At 43.1% G+C, this 8878-nt stretch overlaps 1 long non-coding RNA gene across 1 annotated transcript; it reads right to left on the reverse strand.

Moving 5' to 3' along the window:
* LOC109290105 lies at window positions 1-6247 on the reverse strand. Its single transcript, XR_002095524.1, has 3 exons — window positions 6173-6247; window positions 618-752; window positions 1-68 (listed from the first exon to the last, which is right to left on the reverse strand). It is a non-coding gene; the product is annotated as an uncharacterized LOC109290105 (long non-coding RNA).
* Window positions 6248-8878: the final 2631 nt, after the last annotated feature.

Raw genomic sequence — 8878 nt, forward strand, 5'->3', positions numbered from 1 at the left:
GAAAGAAGGAAATATTTCACTTTTTCTAAGAATTTCCTTGCATTCATTCCTTCTGTATCACAAGTTGTCTGCAAAATAAGCCAAAAGTTTGGAAATTACTCAATATATACTTTGCATCTTGAATATACTGTACAAACATCCCTTAATCTTTACAGGTACCTCTGTCATGATCTAATTAAATATTTGATTATAGATTTCCATTTTTTGCAAATAGGTCAAACTGAGAGAGAGGGAGAGACATGCATGCACACATACATACACACGCACATGTGCACATGCACAAGGTCAGCATTGCAGGAAAAAATAAATTAAATTCCTGAACAATTTTGCTTTTTCAATAATAAAACAAAAACAACTATACTAAAAATAACTAAAATAACAAGGTCAACTGAAGCTAGAAACACAAGGTGTTAAGTGGCTTTCCAAGACACAAGGATCACCATGCAAAGTCAAAATAGACTATTAGATTTTAAGCAAAAGTCCACACTAACAAATTGGGTATTCTGCATAAAAAATCAACCCAGAAGTTCCTCCTTTGTGTACTAAACTCAGTTGCCTTTGAAAAGCATTTGATCTCTGAGAGAATGAACACAGATAGCTTAGAAGGAAAATCCTACCTTTGCTTCCATGTTTTGTGGGAGCAATTTATTTAGTGTTTTAGCGTTTTGAAAAAAAGCCTTGTATTTTTCCTCCGTGACCTGAGTTTCCAGAGATGTTAGCCCTTCAAAGATTTTGCTGGCGCAACCTGCATTCTAAGGAAATAAAAAAGGGAAAACTATTCAAAGGGAGTTGCAAGAACTATCAACTGCTAAATGTAATTGTGCAGTTAAAAATAAATCTGCCTTAGGTTTCAACACTGCTGAGAGGCAGTTTGATTATGCAATTGATATTTATATTCCCAGTAACTTAGAAAATCAAACCTTTGTGCAATTCCTATCTATGCATGTTCATCAATATTGCAGGCACAAATCAGTTTGCAAATAGCTGAAACTATAAGCATTATTTTTGTGGTTGCTTGTACAAATTAGGTGCATGATTAATAAAGACAGAGATAAATAATAATAGTAATTAAGCATGTTTCTTATTGTAGTGCCTGAAGACCAACTGGGCATGTCTACATGTTCATTAATGTGTCATAGTTATGGCACATTAAATTTAGTATTTGTATAACCAAGTACTAAATCAGTGCACAGTAACCAGCACTACTGTTCAGTAGCACCAGCGCACAGCTTTTTAGTGATGCTACTGTGCAGTAGTTTAATACTGCTGATACACTACTGCACAGTAATATTAAGCTACTGCTCATTTAGCATCTTGTGTAGATACTCCCACTAAGAATGTGCTTGGCACGGTACAAAGTAGGAGATGGCCTCTGACCTAAATACGGGTGTGCGAAACAGGCCCTATTTGATTTGGATTTGGCCTGAATTGGGGACAGTTATTCAATCTGTTGATTCAGATCACTGTCTCCAATTCGATTCAGCTGAATCCGAATCTGAAGATTCAATCCTGATTCAGAGAATCATCAATTCGGCCATAGACACAGCTTTAAATGTTTTTTCTACGTTCCTCAAGATACCAGGCGTGGCTTGTGAATGCTGCAATGCTGGGGCAGATGGAGCATCCCACAGGAGCATGGGGGGGCCCCCGCGCATGCTGGGCAGCGAACCTGGAAGTGAACCAGAAGTACTTCTGGATCCACTGGAGAGCATGCTGGGGGGCCCCCCACACTCCCCCCCAGCTCAGCAGTCATTTGCAGGGAGACCCTGGGTGCCCCCCCCAGACCCAAAAGGCACCAGTCGCTGAGCCAGAGGGGCACAGGGGGGCCCCCCAGTGCACTCTCTGGCAGACCCGGAAGTGGCTTGGAAGTGCTTCTGGTCCACTTCCGAGTCTGCTACCAAGAGCGCTGGTGACTCCTGCCCCCCTCCTCGCTACTGTGGGATACTCCATCCACCCCAGCATTGCAGCATTCACGAGTCACCTGGTACCTAGAGGTATGTAGAAACAACTTTTAAAGCTATGTCTATGTCCGAATTGCTGAATCTTTCTGAACTTCTCTGAATTGATTCAGAGGGCTCCGATTCAATTTGAAAAGATTAAAGTGTCTCCTGATTCGATTTGGATTCAGAGATTCGGCCACCAAATCGGGCCGAATTTCCGCCAAATTGAATCGGGGACCGAAGCTTCATACAGCCCTAGTCCCAAAGACCTTACAATAGATTAGATAGACTGGATAAATGAAAGGGACGTGAGATATGAGCAGAGTGAACAGTTACGCTGGCAAGAGTGAGGCTGGCAGGAAAGTACCTGAACTGCACTTGTCTAGCCTCTGCAAAAAACAAACCAACCTAGGAGCTTTTTCCTAGGAAAAAGGTGCCAGAGCAGATGTATTTGTTTTAGAGTACTTTAGCTGGGAAAGAAAACATTCCTGTGATTACAGGAGAATTTTAAAAAACTCAGCTAAAGGTAGAGAATTAAAAGGTATCTGTAGCATGCTATGCATTTTTGTAGTAAGCTGCGGGAAAATTGCAGCAAAAAATGTTTTGCTTTAATCAGATATTTAATTAACCACTTTGCTAGAGCAGGAAGAGGTAGAGGCTAAGGACTGGTGTACATTGCTGGAGTTAGAAGATAAGATTCTACACCTCCAGGCAAAAGCAAAGCATGCTGGATAGTGACAGACAGTTCACTATCTGAAACTCAAAGTTATTGAGAACTCAAAGTCACTATTGGAACTCAGAGTTATCTGCCTTGAACTACAATTTCAGGAAAGGAGAAAATAACTTGGAAGTTAAACTTCTGTGCAAAACCTCCGCTCCAGAAAGCAAAACCACTCTCAAAAAAAAGGCTTCAAAATGACAGGACAGATAAGCAACTCCACACAAGAGATAGTAAGCTAAAGCTGAATTTATCAAACCAAGAGTGGTATCTAGATGAGGCAGACTGGCTCATGGAAGCATTAACTGGAGCAGGAGTGAGCCTTAAGAGTTAGCTGGAGATGAGAATTGTTCTGAGCTAGCCACAGCTGAGCAGCAACAGGGGAAAGATGCAACTGAACTTTCTGCAGATATCAAGAGTAGCAACAAGAGCCAAAGGAATTTCTTAGTCTGAGCCCTTGATCTGAGACCAAGAGTATTCTTTGCCTTACAAGAAGCTGACTGTGGTTGCTGTTTCTGGATTTTTCTTTGCTAAAAAGGGACATTTTCTTCTACCTGAAAGCCGAAGTGCACACATGATTTTATTGGGCAAGTCAAGTCCTCAGACATGGGAGAAAAGAACTAACACCTTGTCTTGCAGCAGTGGTGATGCATAGGGTGTGCATGGGGGTGCACGTGCACCACCTGAGAGTGCCGGTGCCCCCCCTGCAAGTGCTAGCTGATCGCTGCAGCCGCAGCCACTCCCAGAAGCGGCTGCCGCAATTGGCCACAGTGATCAGACGTCGCAGGACTGGCTGCAGTGGGACCCACCCCAGTCGGCAGGACTGGTTGCGGGGGGGGACGTGTCCCACCAACTAAGATGGCACCAGTTGCCCATGTCTTGCAGGGAGACCAAGTTGAGAGAATGGTACGAGGTTTACTGGGAGTAACTTACATTTGCCATTAAACAGCCAGGCAGTAAAACAAATTAGCTGACTTGACTGGAAGAGATGCATGTTGGGGTGTTTCCTCAATAATAGTTCAAGGCGTATGGGACACTGGGGTACTGGTGTGCATGGGCTCAAGTCAATGGGTAAATAATCACTCCCCAAGCAGATGCCTTAGAAAGCTTGAAGTAAATAGATATGCATGATTTTTAAAGTGGTGTAATGAGTTCAAGTCCTTTACAAAGTCCTTTACAGTTTTAATTAAGCCAAATGATTGCTCCTGTACAGCTCAGTCTACCCAGACTAGAGTATCTGATCATCGGTTAGCATGCCACTAAGAAGGCAGCTGTTTCCACTGGTGTGATTTAGGGTATGAACCCCTAACATCATTGACTCTACAAAGTGAGCATTTCCTTTATTGCAGGCTTTCACAGATTTTATAAAAAATGATAATTCAGGCAACTTTTGCTTATTTAAAATTGGCAAGCAGGAATGTCATTTTTTCTCAAAAGGAAATCTGCTAGAAGTAGTAAGCCTGGCTTGTGTGGACCCAGCCAATGAAAGTTTAACAGCCAAATGCTCTTAGTGAGGATTAGTACATACAAAAGAAAACTAAACCACCTAAGGTACTATCTTATCAGATATATTGTGAATGCCCTAGGAAACCATGGCATTATGAGAGGAGAAATTGTGCTGGGAGGTTGACAACCGAATAAATCTGAAATTCTGGCCTCTACAAACCAAATGAAACTCCTTATAAATTGAGATAAGCACCAAGTCAAAGGTGGTATTACAAAGAACTAAGCAGGCAAAGGCCAGGTACAGATGTTACACTTTCACTGGTATAAGTAAGTGATCGAAAACCAGTCTATACCCATAACAGAACAAAGCTTCGGCACACACAGACTAGTATAAAAATGGCAGAACCCGGTCTAAGATTCCCACCTCCCCAAAGTACAAATGTGTGTTCTGTTTGCTACCAATCTAAACTACACCACTTACAGAAAATTGCTTAACTTAGATCAATTCTGCCTTGGGCTTTTTGAATGTCCGTACCTAGCCCCCTAATCCATTTATCAGAGCTGCAGAGGAAAATGGCTCAGCAGATTCTGAAAGAGAAGCCCTTTAAAGCTTTCACCTGAGATAATGGGGACCTCAGGGAGATCTCTAGTTTGTATGTATTCTCGTGCTCCCAGAGCAGGAGCAGGTTACAATGTAGTAATCAAAACCAAATACAGCCCACAGAAGACATGTTACTGAGGAGTCTTTTCAGAATACACTTAAGGGTGCAGACAGAAATGACAATTTTCACCTGATATCATCACAGAAAGCAGTCTAGAGCTGTGACCAAACAAGTGAGTGACTGCAGACCTCTTCAAAATGTCTGATCCGGTGAAAATCGGAACTGTTACTGCATGAAGGTTCAGATTATAACGTGTCTTCTGTAACTCGTGTCTACACTGCCTCCCAGCCAGTATGCAGAATGGGAGGGGGTAAAGGAAGCGGAGGGAGCTTGTTCTAGGGCAGTGCTTCCCAACCTTTTCCTCAGCATGACTCCATGACCCCAACCTGCAGACCCTCACCCCACCCAGGTGCCCCTTGCTCCTGACCCACAGCCCCCTAGCCCTGCCAGTGTCCTTCACTCCCCACCCAAAATACCCACCCCCCATGCCCTGCCAATGCCCCTAACTCCACACCCACAGTCCCCTGGGCCCTGCCAGTGCCCTTCACTCCCCACTGAAAGCCCCCAACCTTCCCAGCTCTGCTGGTGCCTCTCACTCACAACCCGCAGCCCCCTGTCCCCCCCTAGCCCTGCCAGAGAGGGACCCCAGCTGCCAGGACTATGGAGCCAGAGCCAGGGCCTGCAGCCCCCTGCCCCCACCAGCAGCACCTGAGCCCCAGCTGCCACCCATGGTAGGAGGTGGCTGATACAGCTGGAGCAGAGCATGAGCAGAGCACAAAGCCCGGCTCCCCCCACCCTGGGCAGCATGGCCAGAACAGAGCCCATGGGCAGGGAAGATGTGGACTACCCATTACTCTCTGCCCTGCTGCCTTGAGCCAGGGGCCTCCACAGCCCAGCAGGCAAGACCTAGCACAGAAGGTCAGGGAGGCTCAGGCTTGCTGCTGGGAGCCCCACACCAGCTGCACCACCATGGTAAGGTGCCCCCTGCCTATCTGGCAGCATTGGCAGCAGCATGGAGTTGTACCCCCCACTGCTGCCAGGCAGGCAGAGGCACCTAGCCATGATGGTGTGGCTAGTGTGAGACTCCTGGTGGTGGCACCAAGGAGCCTCACACCAGCCAAACTTCCCTGCCCAGGTCTGCCATGGAGGCCCTGTGGGGAGGGCAGCAGGGAGGGGAGCCCCAAGCCCACAGCTGGCAGCCCACATCTGGCTCCACTCTGCACACAAATCTGAGAGACACACAGCAGCAGGGAACCAGCCCCCACTCCCCCCGCCTCCAGGATGAGCTGCCCGTGGCTCTGTCCTGCTCCCTCAGCCAGCTGGGCAGGCTTCCTGCAAAATGTTCTCAGTTACAGCAGGGAGCTGCACTTCTGTCTGTACCCTAACTAACTGAAACCTGCACTAACCTGCAACTGCAGCCTGCCCACCAAAATTCTTGCCTGTGATCTGCTCCAAGGTTAAAGGTAAAGGACACAGAGAAATTTAGCTCTTCTGAGTGCTACAAAAATTGACTGTGAGTATACCTAGAGCTTAACAGAGTCCAACGTTGATAAATGTTTTGCAGTCCTATAGATTGTTAATGATATCAAGAATGCATGTGTGTGTGAAATATCTTTTTTAAAAGTAAAAACTTTAAAAAACCCTATTTCCTTTGTGTTGCCTTTTTCTGTGACTAGTATTTTGTGATGTGGCCACTTGTCTCCTAAGACCTAAATCAAGGCAACCAAATTCATTTAAAAATGCAAAATCACATTATTTACTATGTAACCTATATATTACATGTTTTCTTATATAAAAACAAGAAGTTTACTGTGCTGGGTTTCATTTCACATCACAAAATACTTTTTCTTGGAACTGAAGCTAACTGAATACTTAGTTATGGCAAGTTTTTCTTTTTTTTAATTTCATGGAAATTAACTTATAATGGATACCTTTACATTTTCAATATTCATTTGGACATTAAATTGAAAGAACAATCCATTTATCTTAACTATAGACTGCAGTTTGAGGGCACTACAATTGGTAATATGTACTCATCCAGCATCATGAAGTTAATCGTATCAAACTTTTTACTTACTTCCATTTTAACTGGAGTTTGAATCCTAAAACTCTGAAAGAGAACATAATAATTGGTTAAAGTCTTGAAATCTCATCTCTATTAACCCTAATAAAAGAAATAGTATTGTAGTAGCATGTTTATCAAGTCTCAATAAAAGTTAAGTTTTACAAGGATAAAATAACTGCATATATAAGTTTTGAAGTAGAAAGATCTAAGTTGAGAGTTACCTTATTCACTTGCATTGTATTTGTCATATATGTTGTTAAATCCAGCAATTCATGAATGATTGCTGTCATTTTAGATGCAGGAGCAGCATAGACGCTTTTAGCTAGCAAAATAAAATACAGAAGCCTCATCATTTGTCTAAAATGCTCTGAATGGGTCAGAAGTGCTATGTCCTGAACTTATCCTCTCCCATTTATTGTCTCTCAATAAGGAAGTGAATAATGCAGCTTTCATTGTGAAATCTGATTTAAAAAATGCCATTCTGATAGGAAAAGGTTTCTTGTTAAGCCTTTGTTTATTTTAATCTTCATGTTTAAATACTTTAGTCAGTCCAGACTTCTACTGAAATAAGATTTCAGGATCAGATCCTTAAAAAATCTTTTCACTTGAAAAATAAACAGTTACTTTATCTGTGAGCAGCCAGCTGTAATCTCGTGAAGCTTTCCCCTAAAACACCAAACCTGCCCATTCAGTAGCAATCAGCAGAATGCAGTAGCTTTATATTTAATGGTAAAGAGGTTTTGTTAAAAAAAAATTGCCTTGACAGATAAGTATAACTTAACATGAGAGCCAAGTGCAGAGACACCCCCTGGGATGGTCCTGGCCAGGTGACCATCTCTGAAGCTTTCACCCTGCTGTGCCTTAACACACACACTGTTACCCATGTCACGAGTTTTGCTTGTCTGCAGCTTGAGGTGCAGTTCCCCCAAACCCCTGCACTTATCTCCTTGGAATACAATCCCTGCAAATTTCATCCAAATTAGCCAAAAAACAACAAGGTTATATATATTTCATTGTTTCCCCATTATACCCTATGGTCAGATCTCCAAGGCGGCTCCAAAGCTTTTCTGAACTGCTTCAGAAGCTCCGAACCACTTCGGAAAGCCTGAAGAAGCCAGCGCTTCGATCTGGACATGCTGCTTTGGACGCCAAAGCATCCGAAGCTTCTCCGGATCTGAAGCATGGTCCGAAGCCTCGCACAGCCCTACTAATTATCCTGGTAGCTGAGCAATTCAGTCTTTAATGTATTTATCTCTGAGGCAGTGAAGAGATACCGTTTCAGCCCCACTTTACCATGCTTCTGTGACTCTATATTCCTGTTCTGTGACCAGTTCTCATTGCCTCTTCATAATAGACTTCTGCAGGCCCTCAGAAACTTTCTTGCTCTGAAGTTAACTCTTTTAAAATACAGTAAAGTATCTCTTTCCCAGAAAAACAACAGGTAAAAAAAATCTTTGATATAACAAACGGCTCCAAAACTTACACACCTTCTATTATCCTACTAACAACCTTCTGTAGTTTTGCCGAACAGAGACCTTTCCCAGAAGAACAGCAAGCATAGTTCCCTTTCTCTCTCTCTTGTCAGGAGGTTGGAGAAGATGCCATCTATTTCTCCTTAGTATATATTTATGTGACATGGCAATCTGGGGCAGCCTGGTGTGATACCACTACTCTTTGTGATGCTTGGTCTCCATAGGAAATGCATACCAAGTTAAGTTTATTTTGTAGTGGCAGCTCGGACCACAAATTACATTGTTCCTTTTCTTTAGCTTTTTCAGTTTTTTGATATTTCTATAAATGCCAGGTCCTCATAGGAACAAATGTTCACTTCTATTACGATGAGAATTCCAATTCTCAGTTTCTGAGACTATAACAGTGCTAAATACTGCACAGAAAAGAGTTGGACTGCAGTATTTTCTATTAAGCATTTAATTATTTTACTGCTGTTCTCTACTGAGCTTAATTTGGGAAGGTAAGGTTTACCTGTCAGACTTCACTAAGAACTGGTTAAAATCTAACCCACTATACTACTGTCTACTATTAGATC

Source organism: Gavialis gangeticus, unplaced genomic scaffold (assembly GCF_001723915.1).
Source record: "Gavialis gangeticus isolate Ggan-Ray unplaced genomic scaffold, GavGan_comp1, whole genome shotgun sequence".
Taxonomy (NCBI): Eukaryota; Metazoa; Chordata; order Crocodylia; family Gavialidae; genus Gavialis; species Gavialis gangeticus.